Source organism: Muntiacus reevesi, chromosome 2 (assembly GCF_963930625.1).
Source record: "Muntiacus reevesi chromosome 2, mMunRee1.1, whole genome shotgun sequence".
Classification (NCBI taxonomy): domain Eukaryota; kingdom Metazoa; phylum Chordata; class Mammalia; order Artiodactyla; family Cervidae; genus Muntiacus; species Muntiacus reevesi.
Window position 1 is genome coordinate 28,657,753 of NC_089250.1, and position 27,727 is coordinate 28,685,479.

Here is a 27,727-nt window from a genome sequence, read left to right on the forward strand (position 1 = left end):
AATCACGTATTCTGGAGAACACGTTTCCCAAATGTTTCCCTCTGCGGCTTACGGAGAAGACAGACTGTTCAGTTATCCTTGGTAATTGCGACCTAGCGCCCTCTTATCCCCTGCTGCTCTGCAAGTAGGAGAAGCCATCTCCCCTACTGGAACGGCACCTGGCAGTCCAGCAAAGGCCCGCACGTGAGAACAAAGCAGTGTCTCTGTGCTAGAAACCCTGGTTTCATGGGCTTTCTCTTCCAGTGGTGGGGCGAGGGACCAGTAAGAAACCAGTGAGCAGACAAGGTATCTGCAACGTGTCAGGAAGGAGGGCAAGTGGGCAGGTGAGCAGCTGCAGGTCAGGGGCTGGCTCTGGAAAGGGTGACGGAGAGGCTCAGGACCTGGGATGAGCTTTCCAGACGGCAGCTCTGGAGAGCCCGTCCAGCCCCGGGCAAGCGTGAGCTTGGCTTGTGTAGGAAAAACAGAAAAGAGGCCAGTGTGGCTGGAGCACACAGAAGAGGAAAGTGGCTGGAAACTAGGTCAGGGAGGCGGCAAGGCGAGGCCAGCTTCTGGTCGACTCTCTCACTTGTAGGAGCGGCTGATGTAGGTCTCAGAGTTCCATACCACCACACACGGTGGGACTCAACTGGCCTGAAAGATGCTAAAAACAGCCTCCCCCTGCCCCCAGCCTGATAAACTCATCAAGAGGTCCCAGGGGATGTCTAACTTGGGCTTCCTCTGCAGGGGCCCACAGTCGTGGTAGTTTTGTTTGTTTCTTGTTTTATTTATTTTGGCTGTGCGTGTCTTCATTGCGGCATGTCTTTAGTTGCTGGATCGAGTTCCCTGACCAGGGATTGAACTCAGGCCCCCTGCATTGGGAGCACACAGACTTAGCCACTGGACCACCAGGGAAGTCCCATCATAGTAGCTTATAAATCAAAGCCTAGGTAAGGAGATAGGCTGTGGGGAGTTGAGGCTGATTGATCAAGATTGTGTAGGATGCTTTCCAGGGCTGACAGCTTCAGTTCAGGCATTCTGCTGCTGTAGTCTTGGTGACAGCAGATAAAACTCCAGACATGTTAAAATAAAACCCATCTCCAACCAAAGAACCTATTATCAACATCCTGTTTGCTGCAAGTAACCCAAAGGATTCAGGTGGTCTAAGCCACTCACAATTTTAAATATTCTTCTTTGTCAACCCCAGAAATGCATGCATGGTTCTCACACAACTCCCTCTGCTCATGATCCGAGGAAAGATGGTAACCATACCTCTAGGAGATGGATAACAGTTCCAAAAACAGCACCAGAGTACTCAGCTTTATGTTATTATCAATACCCACATTTCTTAACATTGAACTGAATGCTGACTATATTATATGCAGGCACTCTGCAAGTGTACTCACTGTGTTCTTGTAAAACTCCATAAAGTGTGTACTATTATTATCCCCATTTTACTGATAAAGCTCAATAATAAACTGCAGGCCCAGAAGGTGGAACCAAGCAGTGTGATTGAGCGTCTCCGAATTCACATGACTTCTCTATTTAAAAAAACTGGACAGAGAAAAATATACATGAGACAGCATTTATCCAGGCAGAGAGGGGAGGACACGTCCTTTTCCACTTAACTCATAAGATGATCTAGGTCTTATTTAAGATCCAGAGTTAGGACTCTTTGGAGAAATGTATATAACCCAGAACCAAACAGACTACATGGAAAGGATCTGCTATTCATTAACCACAAGTGACATGAAATGCAGAACCGTGGAATGCACCAGAGAGCTCAGACAACAGGAAGCAAGCTCACCTTCCTGGGTAAGCAACCACCTACCAGCCCATGGCCCTTTTCCATTTTAATAACCTTTCATCTAGGGGCGATCACAAGCTGGCAGCACAGCTCTGTTTATTTTTTTAAAAAGGGGTCACAGAATTCGTGGCCTGACATGGCACCCCACCCAACTTGTAAAGATAGGGTGGGTGGAGATGCAGGAAGAAGACAAGGCCCCACCCAACCAACCGGCACATTTACTCGCCAACATCAGCTGTGGGAAGGATGGGGAGAAGTTTGTAGAGGAAGTAATTAACCAACAGAAGCCAAGGAGAGGAAAACACACAGACACACAGGACCCTTCCACTCGCTGGAAGGGTATTTCCGCACTGCAGTGGGACCCTCTGCAGTGTATCACAAAGCTGGTTCTTCTCAGGTTCCAAGGCCTGGGGATACAAACTCAAGTGCAGGACGACACTTTCCCCTTAAAGGCTCTGTTCTGTTGTTGCTGCTGCTGCTGTTGTGTATGTGCGTGTGTCTGGCTGTGTTTCAGGGCAAGTCCTTTGCAGAGTGGGTTTCAAGCTCAGGAAATGTGGGATCAAGTAAACATTACTTCTAGAAGAAACTCCAGGCTCCTCCTGCACATCTCTGATGCTCACCCACACGGAGTCTGAAACAAGGTCTGACAGCACAGGCCCAGCCTTCCTCCAGTGCTTTATGAACGTTACAAAGCTGGCCCAGCCCCACTCAACAGACAGCCACACTCAGGGTCTGAATCCGGCATCTGAGCCCGACTCAGAGCAGCAGTGGTTACTTAGGAAGAAGCCCTGACCCTGAGTAGGATGAGATTAGGACAACAAGGTCCTGCCCTGGGAGTTTCCAATCAGAGATGGAAAAACGCAGTCCACGATCAAGTGACCACGAGAAACCCAAAGATGCAGAGTCCCTCCTGCAGGGGCGAGGTGCAGTCGGGGTCTGTTCTCTCAGGCCGGGGGTTGGGGGGGCACGCAAGCCCTCTGAGCCTTGCTCTCAATTCATCCCAAACAAAACTATGAAAGCGCAAGACCCTATCAGATATTAATAGCTTGTCACCTCTCCTTCTGTGGAATACAGCTCTTATCAGAAGCACAGAGAACCCAGGGCAAAGGGAACAAGAAAGAAGCAGGGCATGTTATCAACAGCCCCAGACGGCACCCTGGGCTCTGTTCCCCGCCCCACCTCACTCCCCTCCCCCACACCCCAATGGCCAGACCGCAAACAAGACTTTCCAAAATCTTTCTTATCAGGATGACCAATAAAAGGACACAGAGCATCCTCCACCTCCTCTCCTCCTCCTTTCTTCACCAGTCTCTGCAACCAGGGTGCTACTGGGGGTGGGGCGCCGGCACCCGGGAAGCCCCAGGGGGAGAGCAGGGTCTCCTGAGGAGCTCCAGGTGAAGAGGTGCAATTAGATATGCTGCTGGTGCAACCGAGTGACAGTTTACAGCATTAGTGGATTGCTGCCCAAACAGAAGGAAAACCAAGAGAAAAGAATGCTGAAAAACAGAACATAGTGCTAACACAGAACATTCTTCAGAGTTCAAACAAGGAGCAAAGAGAGAGCAGCCAAGCTCCCTCAGTGAGGCAGGTAATAAACCTCAGGCTTACAGAGGAACCTCATGTCAGACAAAATTTTGATGGGGATTTTTTTATGCACACAGCAAATACTTAACCGCAACTGAGGAAATATACAAAGGATGATGACATGATCTATCAACCAGACCAGGTCACTCTGAGTGTGGATGAAGGCTCTACTAAAGTTACACTGTGCAAAGAAGACACGGATCAAGCTGCCTGCAGACAACCTAGGAGGTACCAGATGGGCTGCTCTCTTGCATTCACTGCTGACCCTGGGTCCCTCTTTACCTGTAAGGCTCCCCTCATGCAGCAATCAGTTCCTGCACTTACAGGAGCCCACAAACCAACAAATAAACAGGGTGAGAACCTTTATCCAGCATCCTTGGACTCCTGGCTATGGGTGACCTACTGACCCGATTCTCTGCTCTGCTGGCTGGCTCAGATTCCTGACCCAGAGCTTCACTCTCACTTCTCTCATCATATCCCCCCTACTTCATTTCCAACCTGAACCACTGATAACCTTCCTTCTCTACAGAACTCATCTTTGATTCTAAGATGCCTGCCTACAGGTCCTAAACCTTAGCTCACAGAGGCTGAATGTATGCCTCTCCCCAAGAATCACTGCTGAAACCTTAACTCCCAAAAGGATGGTATTTGGAGACAGGGCCTTTGGGAGGTGATGAGGCCACGAGGGTGAGCCCTCACAAATGAGATTCATGCCCTCACAAGAAAAGACACAAAGGGGATCTCTGTTCGCCATGTGGGGATACAGCAAGACAGCCATCTGCAAACTAGGAAAAGGGCCTTCGATGAGACATCAAATCTGCCAGCATCTTGATCCTTGATGTCCAGCCTCCAGAACGGTGAGAAATACAGGTCTGCTGTTACGCTGCCTGGTCTGTGGTGTTTGTTACCACACCCGAGCTGGCTCGCGGCCACATCCGCACCCTGAGTCCGGTGGTCTCTCTGGCCCTTCTCCCTCAGCTTCCTAACCCATCTCTCCAGCTACCTCTGCTTATACAACTAGCACAGCACTTCAGGTGCAGAAGGTCCATGAGGGTGGCAGGGCTGACGCAGGCACTCTGAACCTGTGGCAAACAAACTGGGTCCTAACGGAACTGAACTGCTTTGTTCCATCAGGTGGGTGAAAACAGCCAGGTGTGATGTCACATCCAGACCACAGTGTAAGGGGGGCAGACACAGGGAGGACGCTGACGCTGGTCAGCACCTACCTGCGGGCACCATGCCAGGTGCTTCACCTGCAATTCCTGCCTAAGACTCACACTGTAGAATCGAAAACACTGGGCTCACAAAGAGAAAAGAACTTACCTCCCAAGGTCTGCCTGACAGAAGGTTCATCTCCTTCTCAAATGCCAATGTTAGAACCAATTGATGACAACCAACACTTGCAAAAAGACTTGCAGGGAATGGTGATATGAGAAGCACTCTTCCAAAATCATGGAAAGAACTCATATATTTACTCTTATATAGTCTCACTGATTTACACTGGAAGACATCGTATATTTATTCAACCCATAGGAAGTAGCTTAGCCCTAGAAGTCGAAATATGGACACCAGACAACATTAGCAAAGACAGTTCTCAGGTATTTAAATAAACACCGTGGTTTCTGCTTATGGTACAAGTAACTATTTTTTAATGTTGAACATTTTAAAGACTTCATATTAGAATGAATAAGAACGTACACATCCAAAAAAGAAAAGAAAAAGAAAAGAAAGAAAGAGCTTTTTATAGGATGACAGAACCATGTGAGGTTTTTTTTTTTAAAACATTCTGCCAGTGCAGGGGACACAGGTTTGATCCCTGGTCCTGGAAGACCCCACATGCAGGGCAACTAAGCCCGTGTGCCACAGCTACTAAGCCGGTGCTCTAGAGCCCGAGAACCACAACTACTGGAGCCCACACGCCTAGAGTTCATGGTCCACAACGAGAGAAACCACTGCAATGAGAAAGCCCAGGCACCACAATGAAAAGCAGCTCCCACGTGCCACAACCGGAGAAAAGCCCGGGCAAAGCAATGAAGACTCAGCGCGCACACACACACACATGCGCACACACACACACACACACACACACACACACACACAAAACACATTCTTCTTCTTCTGCAATAAAATCATTGCCAACATCCTAGGATGCCAGAAACTAGGATGCTTTCTCTTTTGTGGTGGCAAGTGCCAGTCCATGGGGCCGATGGGGGCAGGCAAGGCATGTCAGGGCAAAGGAAGCTGTGCTGGATTAGCCATCAAGGGAAGAGAAGTCTGGTCGTAGGTCTACACTAAGGAGGCTTGTAAGATGTTGGGTTCCGAGCTTCTCTGAGCACCATTTCCATACAGAACTCCATATTCTGGAAGGCCTCCGCCCCCTCAGAGACTACGGCTTACAGAGAATGGAGAGTGACACTTGAGAGAAACGGTTGGACATGTATTTAAAGAGGGCTATGAAATGAGTCATCTGTGAGTAAAACGTAATTTATCTCCATTTAAAAAGTCATATTAATCTACATGGCGGTGGTAGAGAGAACATCTAACGTCTTACAATTACTGTGAGGAGGCTATAAAAAGGTAGCATTTGAAATGAGTCAGCGCTGCGCCAGGGTCCACCAAGAAGCCCATGCAAGCAGCATCTCCCAGGCTGTATCTGCAGGCGGCTTTGTTTCAAACACAAATGGAGAGGGGGGAGAAAAACCAGTGTTGGCTGAGCCCATCATTGCAGATTCAGCTGTCTGACACAGGAAGCTCACGAAGAACTGCAATTTAGAAACAAATTCTACTCTGGGCACCTATACAGATAGCTGAAAAGCCAACTGGGTTTTTGTTCTATCACAAACTGTTTCAAGTCACCCATGGACCAGGGTACAAAACATTTCCAAGTGGAGATTTCCCTGGACATTACCAGGACCTCCACATTTCCCTGCTCCCTTATGTACTCAAGACAACCCAGACCATCTCGTCAAAATGACACTTCTGCGGCACCCACACCCGGCTCTGTGGGGGCAGCACGGACAGGAACAAGGTGAGTCTTGCAAGCTTCAGAAATGAGAAGCTAACGCTCAACACCAACACCCTCTCCCGTTTCCAGAAGCAACGTCTCACCTTCATTGCTCCCTCTCCATCACCCTTCATGCCCCTGCTCCCAAAAGCAGGCCTGCTCCTGATGAAATCTCTACCAAGCACTGCCTGCAATGTGACAGAATGAGGAAGAGGAGAGAGACGAGGAAAAGGTGGAGGAGGAGAAGCAAGAGATGAGGAGACTTTCAAGGAAGGAGCTTCTGCTTTCCAGGCCTGCTGCAAGGAAATGCCTTGGTGAGGTTTTCTAGAACTTAAAGTTGAGGTGGGTTTTTTGTTTGTTTTTAAGAATGCTCAAAGGAACTTTTTTACCTTCCCCAAACTCTTTTAAACGCTAAGTAGTCAAGTTACTTACTGTTTTCCGTTGACCATATTTACACATTAGACTTGGTGGGTTTAATATAAATCTTTAGAGTAAATGGAAAGCCATGGATGGAAAGGCAATGTTTACGGGTTGTTAGGAATAATTCCTTTAATAAGGAATAATAAAATTAAAATAATAATAGTGATAAGGAGGAGGAAGAAGGAAGGAAGAAAAGAAGAAAGGGTTAAAGTAAAAGGCAGAACCAGAGGGTGAATAAACACACCTTTTCTCTAAGGAACATACAGTCATCCCCCAGAATCAGCACAGAAGGGTTCCAGGGCCACCACGGATACCAAAGTCTAGATAAGATGATCTCTTGATCTCTAAGGCTTCCTCAAGCTCAAACCCTTTGTGACAATGGAGGGTAGTTTCTAATTTCAAATTCTTCTAGGTTTCCAGTTGTCACACCTTTATGATGCACTGGTCACAGCTGCAATTTATTTGATACCAAGATGTGCAAGATCCTTAGATGAAGTATTTACGTAAAACCTAAGAGCATCCATCCTCCTGTACACTGTAAAATCATCTCCGGATTACTTATAATACCTAATACAATGCCAATACTATGTAAATAGCTGTATACACAATATAGATGTTTTGCAAATAATTATCAGAATGCCACAAATTCAAGCATTTTAGAACCTTCTGGAATTTATCAAAAGTTGGTTGAATCCACAGATGCAGAACCTGAAGATACAGAGGGCCAACTCTGAGTTCTGTGTGATCTTGGATAAATCATTGACAGTCTCTAGGCGTCAGTGTCCTCCACAGTAAAATAAAGTCAATTAAAGTCCTCCATTCCAGAATGAGGATCCCATAAACAACGCACAGAGAGCATTTAGCACGTGCGTAAGAAACACCCACGTGTTAGTGGCTGTTAGTGTGGGGTGAGTTCCAGTTCCAAGTCAACCACTAATGAGCTATGTGGTCTCAGGTAAGGTAGTTAACACATCTGAGTGTTGGTTTATTCACCAAACAAAATGAGTCTAAATGAGATGATCTCTTGATCTCTAAGGCTTCCTCAAGCTCAACTCCTTTGTGACAATACAGGGTAGTTTCTAATTTCAAATTCTTTTAGGTTTCTAATTGTCACACCTTTATGATGTACTGATCACAGCTACAATTCATTTAATACCAAGTGTCAGGTCACAGGCACAACTCCTAATCATCAGACTGTGCCTGTGGGGATCCTAGAACATGCTTTATGAATATCCTTTTCATGCTGTAGTTTCCAAGAACATATGACTCACATGGTGAAGAATTTGTCTGCAATGCAGAAGACCTAGGTTCGATCCCTGGGTTGGGAAGATCCCCTGGAAAAGGAAATGGCAGACCACTTCAGTATTCTTGCCTGGAGAATGCCATGGACAGAGGAGTTTTGCAGGCTACAGTCCAAGGGTTGCAAAGAGTCAGACACAACTGACTAACACACTTACTTACTTACATGCTGGCAAAAGGTGAGCCTGCCTATGGCAGGAGAAAACAATGTATTTCCATCCCAGGGGCCTTCAAATGTTGGGTATGTCCCCAAATCATATTGTGGTTGTTCCAGTGGCAGTGACGGAGCACACATATATTAAATTCATTTGCTATAACCACCCTTCTTGAAAAGGAATTCCCAATTACTTCCTGCTACACACATTGCAATAATCCATCCTTTCCGATCTTAACAATGAAGTCGCAAGTTGCCAGCAGAGGTTCATTTTTCTTCCATCTAGGCAGAACAGAAACTCAACTATTTCAGATTTGTCATTTGCCTCCTGTATTTTTAAACTCATCAATGGCTTACATCTTCTCTTACAAGGAAAGATGAGGCATAAATGCCCTTGTGTGTCAGGAAATTTTAGATGATTATTGAAGAAGATAATCTATCATGGTCTACACCATCACATGAAATTCTAATTTATAAACCCATGTCATAATCTCTTAATTTTTAGGTGATGGTCAAGCACCCAAGTTAGCAAACACAGATAGAATTTTTTATGTTGCTGCAACAAGACTTACAATAAAATCAACCTGGCATAGTAACATGGGCTTCCTTGGTAGCTCAGCTGGTAAAGAATCTGCCTGCAATGCAGGAGACCCCTGTTTGATTCCTGGGTCAGGAAGATTCACTGGAGAAGGGATAGGCTACCCACTCTAGTATTCTTGGGCTTCCCTGGTGGCTCAGTTGGTAAAGAATCCACCTGCAATGTGGGAGACCTGGGTTCGATCCCTGGGTTGGGAAGATGCCCTGCAGAAGGGAACAGCCACCCACTCCAGTATTCTGGCCTGAAGAATCCCATGGACTGTATAGTCCATGGGGTTGCAAAGAGTCGGACACCACTGAGTGACTTGCACTTTCACTTTTTCACTTTCACAGTAACATTCATAAAAGATGGTGAAAATGGCAATTAGCTCTAATGTCTGGAAGTATTCACTATGCTTGGATAAAGCCAACTCAATCATTAATTCCCTACTGATTATCAAGCCATCCTCAAGTGGACACCCTGGTTAGTTTAAGTTTCATCTCACACTCACTAATATGTTCATTAAGACAAGAAGAATCAGCAACCTCTCATGAAATAATCAATTCAGGCAACAGTTCCCAGTGGATGCTAACAGACCCTTCAAGAAAGATTGATGAGAAAATTTACAATGAAAGGATCAAGCTGCCACTACATGAACCCAATGATTAACCTCAGCATCACTACAAGGAAGAAAACTAGATACTGTTCTGAGATAATGGGACATGAAGTGTACAACATCATCAACAAACTCATCTTGCCCCACAAAGCTGAACATCTATGAAAATTAATAAAAGGAAACCTCATTTAAAATGGAATCAGGAGGCCAGAAGAGGGAGTTCTCAGGCCCCATCAGTCAAGGTCAACTGCAAACCCAAAAGGAGAAGAGATACCTTTGTATCTCCAACAGAAAGAAGGTTATTACTTTATCACCCAGCAGGAGGAAGGATTTTTCTTTGCCCAGTAACAGCCCAGCCAATAAGAGACTGTCACACATCAGCCAAGGAAAAGCCACAACACTTTGAACTCCCAGTTTCTGCCAATGGACTCTGTTTATAATGGCCCCTCCCAACTCTCACTTCTCCTCTATAAAAGAATGTTTCTCTCCTTTGTTCTCTGGATTTACTTATGGTTCACCATAAGTTGCAGGTCCCAAAAAACAATTCTTTGCTGTTCCCAAATAAACCCATTTTGCTATAAAATTAAGTAGTTGTTTTATTGTTTTATATCAACAAACTCAAGTTTTAGTGCTAATTTCCAGGTTACAGAAATACAGAGACTAGTAGAAAATGTTTAAAGAGAAAACTCTCAGTCAAATCCAGAATGTGGGACATTCTATAAGACAACTGACTTGCTTCTTCAACAAAGCAATAACTTAGGGAGAACAGGACAGGGGGAAGAAGAGCTGTTCTAGAGTTGAAACTACACAAGGCATATCAAACGCAATGTGTGGGCTTTGTTCAGACCCTGGCATGAAGAAATCAACTACTAAAAGACATTCTTAAGCCAGTGAGGGGTGAAATCAATGTGGGGAAGATGGAGAGTCCTACAAATTCCTGGGCTGCCCCACCCCTTGCCTTCTGATGCTCTGAAACTGCAATTCAGCCACTCCTCAACTGAAAGGGCAGGGCCCATGAGCAGAAACTGAGCCACAGATGGCGGGGCCATTCCCCACTCTGCACAGGAAAGGAAACTTTTGGTAAGAAGGCTCAAAAGATCTTGGTTGGTAGAACAAGAGGCAGTATGTATGGTAATCTAGAGAGAAATTTACAGGTTCCTGAGCATCATTTCTGCCAACAGGATTCTAGCAGTTGTGAGCTTCATTCAAAAGAGTAAAATCAATGCTCTGAGCAGAGAGGTCAGCATTTGAAGCAAGCAGGGTACCTATGAAATTGGAGAGAAGGAAACAAGATGAACACCTAAGTGGTAATGCAGATTTTGCATTCTTGAACAAGACTCCACCCTAGCAGCTAGTCCCTGGAGAGATTTGGTTTTGTGTAGTTTACAGGTCCTTTTTTGTTTCCCCAAATAATTGAGATAGATGGGACTTCCCTGGCGGTCCAGTGGTTAGGGCTCTGTGTTTCCACTGCAGGGGGCACAAGTTCAATCCCTGGTCAGCACACTGAGATTCTGCAAGCCACACTGTGTGGCCAAATAATAATTACTTTATTATTACTATTACTGAGGTAGAACGTACATAAACTGCTCCAACCATTTATACCTCCTGCAATTTAAGTTTTATTTGGTTTGGCTGCCCAGCACCACATCCCCTCTCAAGGCTACTGCCAGTCGGAAGCAAGCCTGGAACGCAAACAGAAACAAGTGGGAGCCTGTTTCCAGCTTCTGAGCTGTGTGTGCTGGTAGCTGGCACAGCTGAAGCAAGCTGTCTAACCAGGGCAGAGAGTGAAGTTAAACAGTGTGAGGCAACTAAAGACCAGGCTTCTTTACTGCATTTTTTAAAGTCTCTCCCTCTGCTCCCAAATCCTAACACTCTCTTCTAGCTGAAGTCATGAGAGTTTTTTTAACCTGCCACTCCTAGTAACAGCCCAATGAGTCTGCAACAATGGTTGTCCCCATCTGCTAAGTTTTCAAGATCTGGCATTTCACTGGTTAATCTTTTTCAAAAAGAGTACAGTCCCCTCTGGTTTTAATGGCAGGAAGAGTTAGATTAACACAGATTCAAAGACAATCTTTTTAGATCAAAACTTAATCCTGTTGAATTTTTACTATTAAGATCAGGTTTTCTAAAATAAAAAGTCAACTTTCTTTGTTTGCTATTTCGAACTAGTAAACTGGAACTATAATTTAAAATCCCTAAAAATGAAAGCTATACTACACTTACAGAGTTAGTTTAGAGATGCTGTAATTCCATTTTAAAAAGTGAGGAAGCTGTGACACCAGTAAAAAGTACCTTACCAGAAACCAAGGGCAGAATCTCATGCAAAGTTAGTCCTTAGTCCAATGAGGTTATCACTTATCATGGCTAAACGGCTAAATTATATAACTAGCTCTTAACAAGCAACTTGATGACCTTTAAAAAAATAAGTATATACAGAAAGATATGAAGTGTTTAAAACTCTTCTCAAAACTTTCAGCCATCTGTGAAAGGAACTCTTCTGCAATGGGGAATACAAAATCTTCCAGTATCAACTCTATGTGAATTGGAGAAAATACTGTTTAAATACAGAATTGTTACACTGAGGGGAAAATATATCAATATAAACATATAATGATATAAACATTTTGAAAAATGCATGATGCCTAATTAAATTCTACCCACTAATAAGAAGGCACCAGCCTTGGGAAACTTCATACCCAAAAAACTGCCCTTCTGGTAAACATAATATTGAAGACACAACTCAAACACACAAGCTCTGCCTAATGACATAATTATGTGTTTTTAATTTGGTGCCATCCTCACATCTTACCTAAGAAAGTTCCTTCAAAAATGGATCACTTTCAGACGTCATCATTTTCATGCAAGGATGCCCAAATTAAAATGCAGTATAAATGTCCTCCTTAAAACTACAGTTTTAGATTGACCTGGCAAGTGCATTATTCCACCTGGGATTCCAAGCCCTTCCTAAGGCTAAGAAGTCAGAAGTTTCATCAACAAAGCTAAGTGACTGTGGAGTTGTGGCCAACAGGAGGCAAGGCCGAAGTCTGATCCCAACTCTTAGAACCTGGGGCGAGCTTTTTCATCTCTCTAGGCTTACCTCTCCTCCTTTGTAAAACACTAACACTAATGGTACCTCCCTCATGGCATTTCTTGGAAGACCACAGAATGTAATGAACAAACCACACCTGGCACAATGAGAAAGGCGTGCCATCCTTACGTTTATCATCATCTGAAGGCCCATCTCCACGGAAATCATTCTCATCGGCACTGAGCTCCTCTTTCTGACCAAGGCAAAGAATGTTCCTTAAGACCAGATGTGTTGTGCCACGATGGATGAGCCTCAGAAACTCTCGGTTAAATGAAGAACACTGGACACAAAAGGCCACGTAATGTATGATTCTCTATGTAGGAAATTTCTAGAAAAGGCATAACCTTAGAGACAGAAGCTCAATGGTTGCCTGAAACTAGGGATGGAAACAAGAAGTGACTACAGAGTCAAAAACTGGATAGAGCAATGGATGCTCAACTGTACAAACTTACTAAAACTTACGGAACTATACACTTATCATGGGGGAACTGAATGGTATATAACTGACGCCTCAATAAGGCTGTAATGAAAAAAAAGAGAGAGACACGTATTCAGTGTTTGCACAGGTCCTTTCTCACCAAACTACTCTGACAGTAAATTCAGATACTTTGCTGAACACAGCAAAACAGCTGAGAATGCAAGGTTGGGGCAAGGACTAGACCTGGATCCTAATCCTGACTTGGCTTAATCTTACAGCCAACTTGTTACTTTTCTAACCCTCAGTTTCCACATCTGTGAAATGGGAAACCTAAAACAGCATTCATTTCAGAGGCTGTTTGTGTGCATTGATAACCCTCTCCCAGGTCTCCCAGATCAATAAACCATGTCAACCTTCACCTGGGGCTGAGGCTTCTCTCCTCTCCTGTTATCAGCTCCAAACCATGATCAAGTCCTGATGGCTCCACCTTCCAAGTATTTCAGGATCCATCCAACCACTTCTCACCAGCTCTATCCCAGTCCCCAGGACTCACAAGAACCTCCATGTGTCCTTCTGCCTCCACTCTGGCCTTTGCAATCATGGCTACAGAGGGATATTTACAAAACACAAGGCCGACCTCCACCACTTGCTGCTCAGGACCCTCCCCTGGTTCCCAATGGCCTGTAGGCCCACATGACAACTGCCTCCAGCCCCTGGGCTGTTATCTGTACTTGAATCTGCACGGACAGATGCAGGCCCACCTCTGCTCCTGCCCCTTGACCTGATTTCTTTACAGCACCAACAGGGCTCCGAAGCACATCATCTGTGTCTGCCTTATACTCTGTCTTCCCGCTAGAAGAGAAGCCCCATGCAGGCAGAATTTTACCCCTCCCATCTACACGCTCCAGAGTCTGGCACAGGGTCTGACACGGAGAAAAATTCATTAAGTATTTGCTGAAGGAATAAAGAGCTCTTATAAAGCACTGAGCACAAGGTAGGAAGTGCTCAAGAACTGTTAGTTGGTAATAATAAAATATTTATTATAATTACATTTCACAGATGAGAATATGGAAGCCCTACTAGGTTAACTGCCTAAGCCAGTCAGATGCTAAGTCTGACAGGGTCGTACACGTCCATGGTGCCTCCCTGCACCATGCACAGTATAACTGATGCTCCCTCACTCCCACCCCACAGCAGGAACACAAAGCGTGATGCAGCCAGTCCTGCCCTCCCTTCTGTGCCCTGCCTCCCCTCACCTTCAAAGAGTCACCTGATCCTAGGGGGTGGCCATCATGGCACTGAACCCCAGAGCAGCCCCAGGAATGATGACTGATCATCCTGAGCATGCCAGTAAGTAAAATGAAGACAGGCTTCCACCTCTCCCTCAAGACCACTCTAAGAAGTAGGTAAGGCTGATTATCTTCATATCGATGAGGAAGTAGAAAAAAGAGAAATAAATGACCTGCTAGGAAACCATTAATGGTGAACTTGGGCCCAGGATTCTGAACATTTTAAAACACTAGGCCTCTCTCTTTCCAACACACTGTACTACTCTGGGCATCTGGAAAAAAAACGAAAGAAAGATAAAGAACCCTGACCACAGCTTTACCTATCTTAAATGACATGACAATGTAAGGGAACAGAACGTTCAAAAGAAAGTGCTTCTACACGTGTGTGTGTGTGTCTGACTCTTTGTGACCCCATGGACTGTAGTCCACCAGGCTCTTCTGTCTATGGAGTTCTGGAGGCAAAAATACTGGAGTGGGTTGACATTTCCTTCTCCAGGGGATTTTGCTGACTCAAGGATCCAGCTCGCGACTCCTGGATCTCCTGCATTGAGAGGCAGATTCTTTACCACTGAGCCACCTAGAAAGCCCCCTTCTATACATATCCACAATGGCATTAACTTCCTCTAGCATAAGGACATGCTCCTACCTCTCCATGAGACACCCAGAAACAACTGATTATTTATACTGGAATTCATAACATGACTGCATGGTTTTGTAAACTGATGAGCATGGATCCCACCCAGATGCCTGAAAAACCTGGATGAAATGTGAGTGTAACCCGAATGCTCACCGAATGCACTCTGTGTTACATATACTAAGAATGACACAGAAAAGCTGACACCATGGGATCACAGCCTCTCTCCTAGACACGTGAATATGACACTTTACAAAGGGTGTCAAAATCTGCGTCTAAGAATAGAATAAAACACACCATTTCTAAGAGTAAAGCTAGGTTATCTTTAAAACACTCCTGAAGGCGTGAAGGCATCCCGAAAGGTCAGATGAAAAGGGATAAAGTCCTTCACCCCTCGCCTCCTCTCACTAGTGTCCCTCATCAGCATCTTGGCACCACTGTCACCAACAATCTGTGTGCAATGACACAAGAGCCTAAACACCCATGGCCAGCCATGTCTCACGGACTGTGTTTTAGGGCTTCAGGCCCTTGAGGGAGATCTCACCAAGTGCATCTCACGAACAAGAGCACTAGAGCTCCCAGGGCCTCCGTGACTTGTGTAGCTCATGAAACTGGGTGTGTGTGTGTGTGTGTGTGTGTGTGTGTACGTTTAGTTGCTCAGTGGTGTCCGACTCTTTGCGACCCTGTGGACTGTAGCCTGCCAGGCTCCTCCTCTGTCCTTGAGGATTCTCCAGGCAAGAATACTGGAGTGAGTGGGTTGCCATGCCCTCCTCCAGGGGATCTTCCTAACCCAGGGTCTTCCGCATTGCGGTCAGATTCTTTACCATCTGAGCCATCAGGGAAGCCCAAGAATGCTGGAGTGGGTAGTCTATCCCTTCCCCAGCTTTTCTTCCTGACCCAGGAATTGAACCGGGGTCTGCAGGCAGATTCTTTAGCAGCTGAGTTACCTGGTTCTAACTCAGATGTGTCTGGCTTCAAAGCTCCAAACCGTTCCCCTACAGCACATTCATTAACATGCCCCGTTCCCCAATTCCACTCCTCTCACCCAGAACTGGTACCAAGCAGGGCTGTACCCCATATATGCTTCACTATAATACTCTTGGCATTGACAACAGAAAGGAGAACAGAGAACAAAGTGAGAAAATCCTCCAGACAACGCATACCTACAACCCACCAGGATTTGGACAGCTGGTCTACCTGCACTTTTTTTTTTTTTCCTATCTTTTGCCTAGGCTCTACAATCCTTCATTTAAGACTTCTCCATGAAACAATTGCTAAGGCTTTATAATTCAGTAGCATATCCGGGAATAGCACTGCAGACAGCCCATACATAGGTCATGCTGTTTTCACAGCTCTGAGGGTGGAGGGAGTTTTTATTCCACACTGCAGAACTCCAAGATTGTGCTGTCTGTAAGGAACATCACTGTCACTAAACTATGCCTCCTTCCCACCTCCCCAAGCACACGAGGCACAGACTATGGCTACTTGACCTTCAATGCAACCCTTGATAGAACTGCAGAGTTCACAGAAGAGTTTACTCATGTCAAAGCGACAGCCCTTCTTTTTCTGCATTGCTCTCCGTTTTCCTTCCTACAGCTCACCTGAGTCTGAAAGGTCTTCTTAAATAAGACCTTCCACAATTTCCCCACAAACCCCTCTCTTATCTTTTCAATAGTAACAGAACCTGGGATGGGCACAGATGTAGTTGGTCCTGCCTCCCCCCACCACATAACACTAGCCCTCAGGTCCTGGGAATCCCTCAGACCTGCTGGGACACCACATCCCCACCACAACTGGCCTGCAGGTTTACCTTCAGCAAGAACATTAAGAACAAGACCTTGGTCTCGCAGTCCCTCCTCAATTTTGCACCGGAAAGTGTCCCAAACCCTCAGCCAAGTTCTAGACACAATTGAACAGTCTTCCAAATCTGTCCCACCAAGCTCCTATCACCAAGCTCTCAGCCTTGGGTAAATCACACTCAGTTCCCACCATGCCTCTCACCCCAGACACTTTACCCACAGTTCAGAAACTCAATCCCACAGCCTGAGCTGGGATTTACACCATTCTCTTTGAGATACCTTAATTCACAAAGCTTCCCTTCCCTTAACATCATGGTCATTAAACACAATGTCTGCATGATTTTACACAATTCTTTAAATATTTTCCTCTCCTACCCTGCCAGGTGGACAGGGACCCAATGGGACTTGTCAACTGCAGTATGCCCAATGCAAGGGCAGTGCCAGCACATGGGAAGAGCTAAGAAAATGTTTGTTCAATGAAGGAATGAATAGAAAACAAAGCATCCCCAATCAGCCTTAGAAATAGCCTCTCATTCATTCACCAGGATTAAATGGCAGCTGACCAATGATTTTCTCTCTTTTATTGACAGGGTCCTGGGAGCAGCAGCATCAGATGCAATAAAAGCGTGAATCCTTTTCAGCGGAGTTCCCTGGGTACATTGCATAAGGAAAGGTTTACAGTTCAGATGGATGGGACCCAGCACTTCTTGCACAAGGAGAAGGGGAGAAACTGGTTTGCTTCACAAACAAAGAGCAAAACTAGGCCAAGCTTGAACAAGGAAATTACGTGAGGAAATGCAATGAAGTCTCCTCAGGTCATTCCAGCACTAAGCGGCCCAGGGCTGTGCACACAGACTCCTCTGTTGCACAGTTCTCTCCCTGCACAACGGGAGCCCAAAGTGAGATGCAAAAACGGGTCAGTGCTCACAGCTACTTTCTCCAGACTTAAAAAAGGCTGACAAGTTCGTATCTCTCAAGATATCCGGGGACTTAAAAAATGCCTCAAATCTAGACCTTACCCAACCAAACCTCCTGGCCTCTTTCTCCAAACATTTTCACAGAGAATTCTGGAAGGAAAGGGCAGACAGGACATTAAGAAGATGAAGCCCTATGAGACTTCCCTGGCAGTCCAGTGGTTAAGACTTTGCCTTCCAATGCAGGGGGTACAGACTGGATCCCTGGCCAGGGAGTTAAGATCCAACATGCCTCATGGAAAAAAAACCAAAACATAAACAGAAGCAACATTGCAACAAATTCAACAAAGACTTTAAAAATGGTCCACATTAAAAAAAAAAAAAAAAACTTAAAAAAAAAAAATGAAACCATATTATTAACCTACTATGTTCCCTCTTTTTGAAGAAGTTTTCCACACCTTAACCACTCCCGTCAAAATCAGTAAAAACTCTTTTCCATCTCTGTGACATTTTAAACAATGAAGAAATCAAAGGAATGAATGAACAAATGACTACATGCATCCTACCACATACAGCTCAGGAACCAGACTTCTCAGAGCACTTCTCTCAAGTTCAAACCAAGCCTACTTCTAAATATGTCAGAAATGGAATCGCCAGGCCACAGGGACAGGCCATCACAAACAGCCATACAAGTCTGTAAACCTAGACCACTTCCAAACTTTTCTCTCCTCCCTGTGAGGCAACAGAACTTCTAAGAGCAAAGCGACTCAACTCTGACCTCATGTCCAGCTTGGCTGTGCTGCTTGGACTGTTCCAGGTCACAGGAGGGTTGAAAAATACGATTAAGAGATTCTGATAGTCCCTATTTTAGTTTCTTTTGACTTCTAGATGGAGAAAGGTATCATTATCACAACAGGTCACAAACTTTACACTCACAGGTCACTGTTGTTGGTCCTATGTGTCTATGGGTATTGGTTGTAGGACCCCTGAGGACACCAAAATCCACAGATGCTCACGTCCCTATATAAAATGGTACAGTACGATGAATACAGTTGGCCCTCTGCATCTTGGGGTTTGACACCTGGAGATTCAATCCTTGATTGGTTGACTGTGGGGATGTGAAACTCAGGGGTATGGAGAGCCAACTGTACTGCAGTGTAAGCCCCGCAAACACATGTGCACAGTAAGGAGCCCCACGTTAGAAACAGGAACAAAGACTGCACCTGACAGTAAGTAACCACAACTTCCTTCTCGTAAATTTTCTAACTTCAGAAAACATTGCATCATCCTAATCATCAGTCTAGTACTTCTAAACAGTCATTTCTAAGACCTCTTTTTAAATTTTCATATTGGAGAAATTAAATGTCGGAAAATTTTACAAGTGGAAAATAAAAGTATATAATGACAAAAACATTCAGCGGCCAAATGTGTGGTTTAACATGTTGTTTTTTTGTTTTTTTCCCAGAACACAGGCACTTGAAAACTACACTCACAGGAAAATCCTTGTTTTACTTTCCCAATGCAAGCAAGGTCTTTTAGAAGCAAGCATGTCACCAGCTACAAAACCATGGCTATTCCTGGTTCTACAAAAAGAGTTCTTTTCTGTTACAATTTTTCGTGGATCTTAGAACACAATTTTATTTTTTTTTAACATTTTAAAAAATGAAAGGTTGCTTTTATTTTTTAAAAAAGTCAACCCAAAACTACTCCTGAAATCCAAAGAACAGAGTATGTTAAATGCTTTCATCAGTCTGTTCTTTCCTATTTAAGTGCAACTTGCATTGTTTTTTCTACTTCTTCCCTCCCCCTTCTACACAGGTGGTTATTTGCAAGGCTATAAGGAAATATATTTCAAACAATTTGTAGGCAAAACATTATTGTAGACTGAGGTTATTAGAGATCATATTTTAGACTGATGGTAGTGGTCAAGATTAATAATCAGTAACTCCTTCATTCATTCACACACACACACACACACACACACACACACACACACACACACACACACACACACACTTCACACCAGGGCTGCCAAGCCATAAATGAAGCAAACATGCCTTTTTTCTAGGGTATGTCTGGGTGGTTGGGTACATGAGTGACTTTTTTTTCCCTATGTTTCTTTTCAATTTGTTAATAAACATATATAATTTTACACCTAAAAGCTTTAAACTGGAAACTACTAGCACTAAGAAATCTCTAGACATGCACCTCAGATATTATCTCAAAGCAATTTGTACAGTTGAAATCTCCAATGTGATGAAAGGGGGACATAGTCCGAGGAGAAACTAAGTACCTGTTGGCAAGTTAAAAATATAAAGTCTAACAGGCCTTATTCAAATTTTCTATATTTGTCTTAAATATCACACTCATTCTCATCAAAGAACTTTGCTCTACCGTCACTGACTCAAGTCTTCCCGCGAAAGGCAGGCTATGGTATCTTACTACAGAGAAGATCTGCCATTTATCCTCTACGGGATTCCTCTTCATATTTCAGAAGGACTGTTACCATCCCCTATAAAGCTCGTCAAAACTTGGCCAGAGGCATCCCAGCCATCCCAGAGGGGACCCGAAGATGCTCGGGGGAGGAGTTATGAGAATCAAAATTTTAGGACTCCTTGGGTACAGACGCCACCCAACATACTGGGTTCACTGGAGAAGTAGGAGCGGAGCGGAGAGGAGGCCGAAATGGAAAAGTTACTTACAGGCTGTTTGGGAAACAGTGCCCCGATCACCTTTCAACCAGCGGGGCAACCCCCGCGCGGCCCCTCCTTTGTTTGCCCAGGCGGAGGCTCCGCGGCGGCCAGGGCTGCGAGGTGCGAGCCGGGCGCCCCGGGCTCGGCATCCGGCCGCGCGCGACGCAGCCGGTGGGCAGCGCATCCCCGCTCCAAGCAGGGTCTCTCCATTTTCAGGGCCGAGGAAGCAACAATAAGCTGAGCGGTGCGGCCGCCTCCCTGGCGGCGCTCCCCGTATCCCCTGCACCCCCGGGTACCGGGGACTCACCGCACGCCGCCCCTGCCACGCCCCGACCCCGCACCCCGGACCCGTCCCCTGCACCGCGCGGGGTGGCCGGGGCTCCCCGCAAGCCCACCGCCCTGCGCACCGTAACCCTCCAACCCCCGCACGCAAGGACCCCCCGCCCCAGCGCCAGCCGCTGGGAGGGGAAGCCTGGCGGCCCTTCCCACCGGGAAAACCTCGCGCCGGGGGTCAGAGCAGGGTGGGCGGCCGCGCCGTAGCCCTGGCGGGCACCCCGCCTCCCCTCAGCTCCCAGTCTTTGTGTGCAAAGTAAGTGCCGGAGGCGAACCCACCTCGGCGCGCGCACAAAGGCGCGCAGCTCCCTCCCCGGCGCTCGCTCCGGGCGGCCGCGGCGGCACCCAGTGGCCCAGCAGCAGAGAGCGGCCCGGGCGGTGGCTCCGACTGTGGCTGCTACCCGTCCGGCGCTGGGCGGCTCTTTCACACCCCGCGGCCCCGCGCGTCCGAATTAAGCGGCGGGGCGGGGCGGGGGCGGGGCGAGGTTGCTGAGGCCACGCCCTCGGACACGCCCCGCCGCGCTGGCTGGAGCTCCGCGCTCCGGACCGTCGCCCACTAGGGCTACACCGGGAAAAAGTCAGCAGGTTTGGTTCCGGAGGTTTTTCTTCTGTGGTTTTAGTTTGGTTCGCTTTGGGAACTCTCGAAAGAGAGAGAATACTGTATTGGAACAAAAAACCTGAGTATCACCAGATGGGAGAAATGGGAAATTACACACACACCACCACCACCACCATCTCCGCAAGCACAAGCACTCTGGGGTGTTTGGCTGCTGTTGTCTGGCTTCAAGCTTCCCCATTAAAATCCTGCCAGCACGTCTCCAGAGAAAACTCAAAGGGACAGGGAATCAGATTTGTTTTGTAACTGTACAAATTTACTGGCCAACCAGGGCCTGAAACCCAGAGACCGGGTAATTTGTTCAGACTCCTCACTCATGAAAGGGTATTTAAATTTATAGGAAAGGAGAAAAAGGTTTGTTTTGCCTCTTTTTTTTTTTTTTTTTTCCTCTCAGGTTTTCATTTTTCTCAGCTCTCTTAGAGCGAATTACTTCTCTGCCCAACCCTAAGACTCTTAGATTACAATCTACCTGAATCACAGCAGGTTAAAAAAAACAAAAATGGTGGGGGAGGTATCTGTTTCAGAGTAACAAACAATAAAGATAACAGGTAATGGGTTTTATATCAAAAGCTTTTTGATGTTCTTGGCTGTAGATGAATAAGCGCTTGTTTATGGGCAAACCTTTCTGACCGAAACAGCTTGGGTCATGATCACACAAAAAAGTCATATCAATTATGGGTTTTGGTAAACCAGTTGGGACTTCCCAGGTGGCTCAGGGGTAAAGAATCCACCTGCCAATGCAGGAGACGCCGGTTCCATCCCTGGGTTGGGAAGATCCCCTGGAGAAGGAAATGGCAACCCCCTCCAGTATTCTTTGTCGGGATAATCCCGTGGACAGAGGAGCCTGGCAGGCTACAGTCCGTGGGGTTGCAAAGAGTCTTGTACACGACTTAGCAACCGAGCAGACGAATCAATGACTTCCTCCAAAGATGCTCTGAAGTCATAACACTTTAGCATCTGGTCATCCCTAGGCCCTGAAGCCTGCTAGGGGGTGGGATCACCTGCCACAGGATTTAGAGAGACAGTGTCTTCCAAGCCCCAAAATTGACCTGTGTGAACTTTATCCACTTTGTTCCCCACAAGTCTTACTTCTCTCCCATTCTTGGGTTGTGTTGGCTCTGCTCTTGACAATGGATCCACCAGACACCAAACCAGAATCTGGGATCCGGCCTAGATTTTCCCCACTCCCCACATGGGAGTCAGTTCTACATGATGCCTTGATGGCTCTCCCTGCCCCTATCCCACTGGTTCTGCCACAGTTGACCTTTGGGGTCTGTCACCACCCTGTAGCAGTAGCCGCCCAATATCCCCAGCCTCCCATCTCATATATGCTTTTCCTCCAGATTGCTTCCCCAGTGAACTTTCAAAGCTCTAATCTGCTCTTAAAACCCTTAGCTAGTGGGAAGCCACTATATAGCACAGGAAGCTCAGCTCCGTGCTCTATGATGACCTAGAGGGGAGAGATGGGAAGGGTGGGAGCAAGGCTCAAGAGGGAGGGGAGATATATATATATATAGCTGATTCACTTCAATTACTGTAGAAATAAACATATCATAATGCAATTACATTCCAATTAAAAATAAATAAATAAAAGAAAAAATCCTTTAAAGGATGTCCAATTCCTACTACATGACCCAGTTCAAGTTCCTTCACACAGTACCCCAAAGAGCAACACATTTCTTGATGTCACTTTGATGACCTTCCTGGGGTCTTTCTACTTCCCCCAAACACATACCCATGGCTCCACTCAGCCAGAGTGCTGTATTTGCTAAATGGCCCTATTTTGTGACTATGAGGACTGCATGAAAGAAGTCACCTGCTGGCTTTTCTCCCCTCTGCCTAGCACACTTCCCCATCCCAACCCCCAAGAGCTCCTCTCCTCTCTGAAACCCAAGTTCTTCTGAGAAGACTTCCTAACTTGCTCAAACTGAATGGAATTTTTCTGCCCCTCTGTACCTAGTATGACCTTATAATTAGTGCACAAATTATAAATATGTGCCCTCCTTGAGCAGAGTTTATACTTGATATATATACATATCTTCACAGATATACATAGCCTCCTGCTTAACCTAGTGTCTGGCATATAAGAAATGTTAGGGACTGAATAATGTCTTCCCCAAATTTGTATGTTGAAACCCAAACCTCTAATGTGACTATATCTGGAGACAGGGGCTTTAGGAAGGTTAAATGAGGCCATGAGAGTGGGGACTTAATCCAGTAAGACTGGTGACCTTGTAAGAAAAGGAAGAGATACCAGAGGTCTCTCTGTCTCTCTGTGTGTGTGTATGTGTGTGTGTGTGCGTGTGTGCGTGCACACACATAGAGGCCATGAGAGAACACAGCCACAGGCAGTCATCCGCAAGCCAGGAAGAGCTTCGCCAGAGACCAACTCTGCCAGCACCTTGATCTTGGACTTCCAGGCTCCAGAACTGTGAGAAATAAGTGTCTGTGGTTAAGTCACTGTTACGGCAGCCTGAGCAGAAGGATGCCTTCTATAGATCCACCAGTGAGTCTATAACGTCCCCTTAAAGCAATCTGGACAAACGTTGATGATGCCAGGACAGTGGACAGAGTGTCTAGATGTGATAAGTGACCACACAGCCTCTTCCCTGCCCTGGAGAGAAACAGAAACATGCAGCTTATTCCCTAGACTGGGGTATTAATGTCCAGAAGCTGTCAGCCTCTTCCTTACCTTTGTATCAAGAACCATTACTTCTTTTAAACCAAAAATAATAGGAGATTAAATATTTACTTTGCAATTCTTGAGTCAAAGGTTTATTAAAAGATAGGACGCCAATACTCATTCATTAAGTCTACGGTTTGGGGCTTTTATCATATTTCACATTACTGAGAATCTTAAGGAGATCTTAATTCAGATAGGATCAAATATCCAATTTGGGTTGGGACCCCTGGCGTCACTGTGGGTGAAACCGGAAATAAGAACTTAAAGGTTATGGACTAGGACTTCCTTGGTGGTACAATGGATGAGAATCCACCTGTCAGTGCAAGGGACACAGGTTGCATCCCTAGTCGGGTAAGATTCCACATGCCTCGAGTAAGTAAGCCTTCGTGTTGCAACTACTCCTAAAGTCTGTGCTCCACAACAAGAGAAGCCCCCACAGTAAAAAGCCCACACACCACAAAGAAGAGTAGCCCCCACTCACTGCAAAGACCCAGAGCAACCAAAAAGAAATAATTTTTTTTAATTTTATAAAGGTAATGGACTAGATTGTTGGGACTTCCCAGGTGGCAATCACCTGCAAGAGTGTTGGGGCTTCCCAGCTGGCAATCACCTGCAAGTAAGACAAAGGTTTGATCCCTGGATCAGGAAGATCCCCTGGAGAGGGAAATGGCAAACCACTCCAGTATTCTCACCTGGGAAACCTCATGGACAGAGGAGCCTGGTGGGCTACAGTCCCTGTATACAGTCACACAGAATCAGACACGACAGAGCAACTTGGCATGCACACACACACGCAGGGTGATATTTATGCTTGAATCCACAGCCTCTATCAACAGCACCTGGACCATATTCAGGGCATGACAGATGTTTGTCCAGTAAACAAGCCTGGACTTTCAGGGCACAGCTAGACTTCCCAGGGGTTACATCAGGTGACACATAACTCTCATCCTGAGTCTGATGTCCTGGTAGATTCCATATTCTGGGTGTGGACAGAACCTCAGGAAGTTCAGGTGAGCTGGCAGCACCTCCCTGGGTCTCTAGTCCTGGGCTGGCACAGTTCACCAGGTGTACAGAGAGCCTTTGCACTTTCTCCAAATATAAAACAAAGAAAATGTTCCTCTGAGTGGTTTTTGAGTCTGTTAACCAATCATTAGTGATAGATTCTCTACTGCAGAGTACACATAATAATCTCCCATCTTACAACACTCACCCAAAAGACCACCCATACTCTCAGCTTTAACCTCAGCCTTCTGCTTTGACATCTGGGAACTTTTATATTCTTTCCTAAAGAAAACTGAGGAGAGCAGAGATGAACATGTGGAGGGAACATAAAATAGAACAAAGCGAATCAATTTGGAATGAGATATGCTGTGTTTTAATCTCCCACTTGGTCATTTTCCCTATGTATGATCTTGAGCATAGTTGCCTTATGCTGGAACCATCATCCTGCATAGCTCCCAACAGATGAGAAAGGCTTAACAGTGTCCCAGAGGAGGGAAATTTTTTTATATATCTATACTCTTTTGTGTCTTAAATTTTGCACTGTGTACATGGCTATTTGAATAGATAAGAGTTCATTCAAAAAGAAATAGAATCTTAATTTTCAGTTCACATTTTAAAAGTCATATTTTTAAATATTTGTATCAGTTATCTATTAATGAATAACCCAACATGTCAAAACATAGTGGCTTAAAATAATGATTTGCTCACTATGCTGTGAGTTGGCAATTTGGAGGAGGCTCAGCTGGGATACCTTGCTTCTGCTCTGTTTGGTTTCTGTTCACTTTCACTCTATCACGCATTTGCTGTTACCTGGGAGGTTGGCTATGGACCGGCTTGTCCTGAGTGGCCTCAGAGTCCAGATGGTGACTGGAGCTGTCTGGTTGGGTACCTCAGGTGCAGGCTCACAGGGACTTCCTCCCGGCAGCTGGTCCCAGAGGGTGAAAGAGGAAGTCATCAGGCCTACTGAGATCTAACCTCATCCTGCTACATTCTATAGTCTGAAAATATCACAAATGTAGCCCAAATTCAAGGTTTGGGGGCTCCACTCCTTGGAGCATGAGCATTTGTGAGTATGGGAATGGAATCACTTCATTAAATATGCTAACAGCACCCGTAAGAAAAAGGAACCCTCTTCTCTTTAATAGTTAATGGTTCCCAAGAGCCAATAAGTTCCAGAGCAAGACATACCACACAAATTCTCCAGCAACGCAGGAGCGTCAACATACAGGCTTCCCAAAGTCACACCAAACACATAGATCCATCTCAAAACTCATTACTGGACCCTCCATTGCACTCCAGAGAGAAGAAATCCAGCTCCACACACCAGAACACCGATGCAAGCTTCCCTAACCAGGAAACCTTGACAAGCCAATCGTCCAACCCCACCCACTGGGAGAAACCTCCACAATAAAAAGGGACCACCAGAATTCAGAAAGGCCACCCCAAACACAGCAATCGAAACAAGATGAAAAGGCAGAGAAATACCCAGCAGGTAAAGGAACATGAAAAATGTCCACCAAGCCAAACAAAAGAGGAGATAGGGAATCTACCTGAATAGTTAATGGTTAATCTGCTACAAAGCGTTTGGCAAACTTTACAACACAGCCCTGCTTCATAATGTAACTGGACACTCTGCCATTTCCAGAGTCTAAAATTCAGCAGAGTTTTCATTTCAAAACCTTTAATATATGTGTTGCCTAAAATGCTTGATTTTGATTTTGTTTTTATAAAACACTTGTCTTTATTACTCATAATTTTAAAATCAGAGGGACTCTGTAAGATGGTGATTCAACTTTGCAACTGAACATCCCTTAAGAATGCAAAGAAACAGCTGTTAGTCGCATAAACAACTAGGGCATGGTGCAAAGGTCTGACTTCTACGTCTTTTTCTTTACATAAATCCAAAGCCAGAAAAAAGAAGGATTTCCTGAGTGTCTTCCTGTACATTTAAACAAAAATCTCTAAAGGCAAAGAGAGGGGAAAAAACACTCAAACCCTCATCCTGTCAAAAATATTCAGATGTCTTAGTAGTAGGTATATATTAATGAGTAAACAAACCATCTCTGCACATAAGCATAGTAAAGACAATTCTTCCTATATATTTCCTAATTCTAAAACCAACATAGAAAACAAGTGGCCAGTTCACTGAGAACACTCTGCATTTGCTCCAGCTTTTTTTTCTTCTTGCTTTACATTCCAGATACATTTCTATTAGCAGAAAGTATCCCTTAAAAAGGCCATAAAAGTAATAACTAGTTGAATGCTATTTATACGTATTCACCTGCCTTTTAAACAATGCAATAAAGTTAAGTTCATAAAGTTATAGAATAAAGACCAGGCTAGGGCAGAAGAGATCTAAACCATGGCTCTGCTACCAACTAGCTTTGTGATTTTGGACAAGATATTTAACTTACTGTAGGCTATTGCCTCTGGATTTAGTGGTTAATGATTCAGTTGAAATCGAGATCTAGTTAAATGCATGTTCTGTGTAAAAAAGACAGCACCGTTGCACACACACACACACACACACACACACACATATATATACATATATATATAAAGAGGTGTGTGTATACATACATGTTCTATCTAAAAATTACAGTATTAATGGTTTTTCTGTTGCTATCCCATCTTGGCTGGAAATTGGGGGCTGCTTAATCCACTTTGGTCTTGCAACTAAAGTCCAAACTGCAAACTAACGTTAAATCTTGCCACAGAAAGTTTGCTTATTAACTCTGCCTAGAGAATTGCCACATAATTGAAGTGCTAATGATTCCTGGGCTTTAAAAATTGCTCTCTGAGTGATAACATTCTTTTATGT

At 45.2% G+C, this 27,727-nt stretch overlaps 1 protein-coding gene across 2 annotated transcripts in view; it reads right to left on the reverse strand.

The window, feature by feature from the left end:
* FAM107B (family with sequence similarity 107 member B) overlaps window positions 1-27,727 on the reverse strand; it is a 197,415-nt gene that overhangs the window by 50,219 nt on the left and 119,469 nt on the right. Inside the window, exon 1 of one of the 2 annotated variants that reach the window (XM_065921148.1) lies at window positions 20,885-21,040. The exons of the other annotated variant lie outside the window; for it this stretch is intronic. The gene's annotated coding sequence lies outside the window, so the exon portion shown is untranslated. Of the gene's footprint in view, window positions 1-20,884; window positions 21,041-27,727 lie in introns of those variants that run through there. 2 annotated transcript variants of the gene reach the window in all.